Below are 6,232 nucleotides of genomic sequence, written 5' to 3'. Positions count from 1 at the left end.
TTCTCAACTATTTAAGTCCAGAACAATTGTGCTCTGTCTTCACTAGCCAATATAACCGGCTATCCGCTGATTTTCGGTGCATCACTACCTAAGTTTGGCAGCCACATTTGGCCACGTGAATACCTGATATATCTTTGGCCAGTCTGAACTTGACTTCAGTGCTGAATATTGGCTTACTCAGAGCTGTGGGTAGATCTGGTTCAGTGGGTATGAGCAGTTGCATATCATCAGCATAGATGTAGAATTTTATGTCCATCAACAGAAGCAGCTCAGCCAGAGGCTTGAGGTAGATATTAAATAAAATAGGAGGTAGGTCATGTCTGACAAATCTTATTAAGTTCTTTGACTGTGTGACCAGAGAGTTGGATTGAAGGAGAGTGCAAGATGTGGTATACTTAGACTTTAGCAAAGCCTTTCACATGGTTCTGCATAGGAATTTATAAATAAACTGAATGCCCTTAGTATGGGCCCTAAAGTGACTGACCGGGTTATAGTTTATTAGTGCTTTCTATACCACTTAGACGAAGCAGGACTAAGTGGTGTACATACTGCAAACACAAAAGAAAAAGGGAACAAAGGAACTCCATTTTTGATAGGAAAGCGCAAACACTCATTCAATGTCGAAACATAGACATAGGTAGAGGAAGATAAAGGGAAATAAAATCATCATAAAAGGAGGGCAGAGACAAAAAGAAAGAAAAAAAAAACGTAGTCGGCAAACCTTCTGTATCTGGCACTCTGAAAGCCTGTATAAACAGCTAGGTTTTGAGTTCAGATTTGAACTTTTTAAAAGAAGTGTTACAGTGGAAGGAAAGGGGGAGATTGTTCCAGACATGAGGTGAGAGAAAATAAAAAGCATTATGTCTCGTAGATTCTAGATAAGCAAAATTTGGACTTAAAAGAATTAGGCGATGGTCGTTAACAGAATGGAGAACTCTGGCTAGAGAATAAGGAATTATGAGAGAAGAGAGATAGCCAGGTGAACCTACACGGAGAGCTTTGAATGTCAATGTAGCAACCTAGTAAATGGTATGTTGGTGAACCGTAGCCAATGAAACTGATTTAACAGAGAGCTTTGAATGTCAGTGTAGCAACCTTGTAAATGATATGTTGGTGAACTGGTAGCCAATGAAACTGATTTAACAAAGGTGAAGTATGGTCATAGTAAATGAATCACAGTGTTTTGTAGAGTTTGTAACTTTTTTATGATGATTGGGGTAAACCTGCGTAAATGATATTGCAAGAATCCAAATGAGATGTAAAAAAAAGATGTAATTGATTTAAGTTTTTAAAAATGGTGAATTGCCCACAGTTTCTGAAAATTTAGAAAACAGACTTTAGATAGGTGAGAAATTTGTGGCAAGAACGGTAAGGATGAGTCAAGAATGACACCAAGGTAACGAAAACTGGGTAGAGGGGTAATTGGAGTTACAAACAGGTGAATGGGAGAAGAATGGGGTGTTAATGCACCGACAAACCAACAGGCAACGGTTTTGTCAGTATTGAATACTAAATGGTGTTCTTTTAACCACAATGTGACTGAATCAAGACAGGATTGCAAAGGTCAAAGTGAAGGGGATAGTGGGGAAATAGGAAAAGGCAGAAGAATATCATCAGCATATATGTGGACTGAAATATCAAAAGACTGAATCAGAGTGGCAGGGGGGACTTAGAAAGTGATTGAAAAGATGAGGTGAGAGGATTGATCCTTGGGGGACCCCACAATGCAATTCCTGTTTTGCAGAAATAGCATCAGAGATGCGAACCTGAAAAGGCCAATAAGATAGAAGTGAGGTAAACCAAGATAATACTGTGCTAGAAAGACCAAGAGCAGCCAAATATGAAAGAACATAGAAAGATTAACCAGATCAAATGCTGCCGACAGATCAAAAGAGACTGCAAGAACAATTTTATTGACGTTCAAAGTGAGAGTGGAGTTTGCCAAGAAGGGCTGCGACAATTGTTTCAGTACTGAAGTGTCTTCTGAAGCCACATTGCCTAGGGTGAAGGACTAGTGATTTCTCAGCGAAAGAAGTGAGCCGATCAGAAACTATTTTTTCAAGTATTTTTGACATGTATCAAAAATTAGATATGGGACGATAGTGACTACAGATCGAAGGGTCTAATGTTGTTTTTTTTATAAAATAGGAACTGGTTGAGTGGAAGGCGACAGAGGGTAGTGGTAAATGGAACCCACTCTGAGGAAAGGGATGTTACCAGTGGTGTGCCACAAGGTTCAGTTCTTGGGTCAGTTCTTTTTAACATTTTCTAGGCGATATTGCCAAAGGACTTTCTGGTAAGGTTTGCCTCTTTACAGATGATACCAAAATCTGCAATTGGGTAGGCACCCCTGCAGTGGCATAGCTAGCAATTTTCAACAGGGGGTGCGTCTCACACTGTATTTCTCTCCCATCGCATCTCTCCCTTCCCTTCCCTTCCCAGCCTCACAAAGCTCTCACAATTCCCTCCCTCCCTCCACACCTTAAAATCACCTCCATTCTTTGCTCAGGCAGCACCAGCAGCACTCATAGGTTGTCTGCAACCTGCACTGGGGCTTTCTCTCTGAACCATCCTGCCCTTCAGAAAGCAGGAAGTTGTGTCAGAAGGGGTGAGAAGGTTTAGAGAGAAAGCCCCTGTGCAGGCCATAGGCAGCCTATGAGCGCTGGCCAGGTGAACACTGGAGGTGATTTTAAGGCACAGGGAGAGTGGGAAGAGGGAGGAAATTGCAAGAACTTTACGGGGCTGGGAAGAGAAGGGAGAGATGGGGTGGGAGACAGAAGGGAGGGACTGGCAGGGAGTGCATATGGAATGCAAGCACCTTGAATGAATACACCACTGAACCACCTCCACTCTTCCACCTTTCTCTATCTCTGTTAATGGCTCTCACATCCTCCCTGTCTCCTCGGCTCGTAACCTTGGAGTCATCTTTGATTCCTCTCTCTCCTTCTCTGTGCATATTTAATACTTTTTAAGGATTGAGATGTGCCTGCTTTATGAAATGTACATTTTTTAGTTTTGTATTTTGCAGAGTACAGGAGAAAAAAAAACATTTTCTGTTTCTCTCTTATCAGTATTGCCCTGCTTGTAGAGTCTGAGGCTTTCTTAGGGGGGGGGGGGGGTCCTCCATTTTTAGTTTTTATCTGCATGGCTTTTTTGTAGTCCCCTATTTTGTATCAGGTGAGGGTCTGTCCATGTTCTGCATTTGCAACTGAAGTGAAGGATTCTGCTGGCATGTAGTGTCTGTGTCGGAATGTGTAATAGTCCAGTTTGTTCCAGTTTCCCCACAGCAGGTATACTGGTGCTCTAGGTCCCAGTGTAATATTTATTGCACTATGTGGGTTATGGCTGTTATGGTGTGTTAAGTTTTCTGTATAAGTTTTGAGTGTCTTTTTGCAGGGTTTCATGTTATACATCTTGTATAGTCATCACGCCAACAAAAACCCATCTACTTTAAACAAAGTATCTGGCAGTGGAAGGAGAGTGTGCTGTTCCTGAGGTGATAATCACAATTTGAATATTTTTGTCTGGTGAGCTATAAAGGGATAGCTCTTAACCGGTTAGGATAACCACATAAAACACAGTACTATCTTTATGTGCTTCATCCTAGACATGGCCTGGCATTGAATATCTGGGAATAAAGCTGGCAGAAATGCTATAGTTCACTCTGCATCCATTGTTGCATGAGGAAGGCTCCTGTGGATGCAGAATGCATGCTTGCATTTAACACTGACAATGCAGAGTCAGGGGTCAGTATTTTATTTTTTTAATAGTAGAGTTCCAGGCAACATAATTTAACTTAGATAATTTTTGTTGCTTATATGTTGGCATAAATATTTATTTATTTTTTTTTTTTGTATTGCTTGGGAATATATAAATTGCATTTTTTTTTCTTGGGTCAACTGCCTAACTAGTGTTTAATGTGAGGGGAGCTCCTCACCCTCTTTCCTGATCAGAGTTTTCAGGGGACCCTCTCTTTTGGGTTCCTACAGGAAGCAAACCTCATCCCTAGCCTAAGGCTACAGATTGCTATGAGTTGCTCCTGAGGGTAAGTGCTATCAGTAGAGGGGCCAAGAGGAAAAACGTTATGCCTGGGAAGTAAGTGCTGCCTCTGGGGGAGAAGGGCTAGAAAGCAAATGGGGAGGGGGAGAGGAAAAATTGTTGCCTGTGGATGGTCCAAGGAAATAATTTTACCTGTTTGGGTGGGATTAGTGGGGGGAGCTATGTTTTTCTATCCATGTGCATGGTATGTGGAAGTACTGGTAAAAAGGAAGGAGGGGAGAAAGAGCTGGGATTCGGAGAAGGAGAAAATGGGTGGGTGATCTTCCCTGGGGACTGTGATAGAGAGTCCCAATCTTCCTAGCATAGCTTTGTGATCAGCAGTTGTTCAAGGGGCCGACCTCTCCTTAATCTACTGTGATTCTATCAAAATTCTTCACCAATATTCCCACACTGTCCCCTTAGAGTATCAAAGCTTTGGTTCCGGGCCATCTCCTTGCCTCTGAGTTAGCTAGACACAAACTCTGTTCTGCAGAAGTCAACAATTTTTTTCCAAGCAACTGAACTGTAACTTGATTTTCTTTATTTTCTATGATTGCTACATTAAAGAAGAATTGGATTAAGAATTGAAAGTCTACTTTGGGAATGGTTTATGCTGGCTGTTGAAGCTGTGTGACCTCACCTAGCCTAGAACAGCACACTGTGGTAAGCACTAATGTGTGCTTACTGCAGCAAAATGGTGTACCGCACTGAGGCATCCTGCGGCAATTTCACCATGTGCATGGTTTACCCATGTGCTGTGGAGGGCAAAATTAGTGAATGGTCATTAATACCAGAAATAGGAATTTCGGCCATTACACCCCAGTGGTAACCTTGGGGTCATCTTTGACTCCTCCCTCTCCTTCTCTGCACATATTCAACAGATTGCTAAAACCTGTCATTTCTTCCTTTATAATATCGCCAAAATTCGCCCTTTCCTTTCTGAACACGCTATCAGAACCCTCATCCACACTCTCATCACCTCTCACTTGGATTACTGCAACTTGCTTCTCACAGGTCTTCCACTCAGCCACCTCTTTCCTCTTCAATCTGTCCAAAATTCTGCTGCACGACTAATATTTCGCCAAAGTCGTTATGCCCATATCAGCCCTCTCCTGAAGTCACTTCACTGGCTCCATATCCATTTCTGTATAAAATTCAAGCTCCTCATTGACTTATAAGTGCATTCATTCTGCAGCCCCTCACTACCTCTCCACCCTCATCTCTCCCTACAGTCCTTCCCAGGAACTCCGTTCACTAGGCAAATCTCTCCTAATTGCACCCTTCTCCTCTATCGCTAACTCCATACTCCGTTCCTTTTGTCTCGCCGCACCTTATGCCTGGAATGGGCATCCTGAGTCATTACGACTAGCTCCATCCCTGGCTGCCTTCAAATCCGGGCTAAACAACTACCTGTTTGATGCTGCTTTTGACTCCTAACTTGTCACTTGCTCGTAACCTTTATCTTGTCTTCCTCTCTTCAATAGTCCCTTTCCCTATGTGTCCTGTTGTCTGTCCTACCCTTATCCTTATTGGTCCTGTCTGTCTGTCCTGATTTAGATTGTAAGATCTTTTGAGCAGGGACTGTCTTTTCTTCATGTTCAATTGTAAAGTGCTGCGTACGACTGATAGCACTATAGAAATGATTTATAGTAGTAGTAGCGGTAAAAATAGTCTTAGTGGGTGGGAAGGACCCATGTAAGGGTGCACTAAGGCCACTTTTTACCACTGTTTGGTAAAAAGGCCTCTAAATCATTTGATAGTGTTTGAGATCTATAGAACACTTTAATTTAGATAGAACTCCCATCTTTGCACTAAGACAAACTACTGTTCTTTTTTCCTTTCTTGCACACCTACAATTCAATTGCTTTAGGGGCTTAGTTATCAACATGAGCTATCATGAAGACATGTTATTTTACCACTAACGCATGCTATTTTAGCACAGGTCTACTTTAATGCAATGAGATCTAGTTACTAATAACTAGGGTTAACAATAAAATAATATATCTTAACAGTTGGCCATATTAATAACCCCATCCCCCTTAATTAAAGAAAAAAAGAAATGTCTCTAGAAATTGAAATCACTGTTCTGTGTAATAAAAGTGACCCAAGAATAGGACAATCAAGCCATTGTGACATCACTGATGAGGTTGGCTCTTAGGCATTGGTGGAATGATATTATGAGATCATAATATCA

Source organism: Microcaecilia unicolor, chromosome 4 (genome assembly GCF_901765095.1).
Source record: "Microcaecilia unicolor chromosome 4, aMicUni1.1, whole genome shotgun sequence".
Taxonomy (NCBI): domain Eukaryota; kingdom Metazoa; phylum Chordata; class Amphibia; order Gymnophiona; family Siphonopidae; genus Microcaecilia; species Microcaecilia unicolor.
This window is presented reverse-complemented; position numbering follows the sequence as displayed.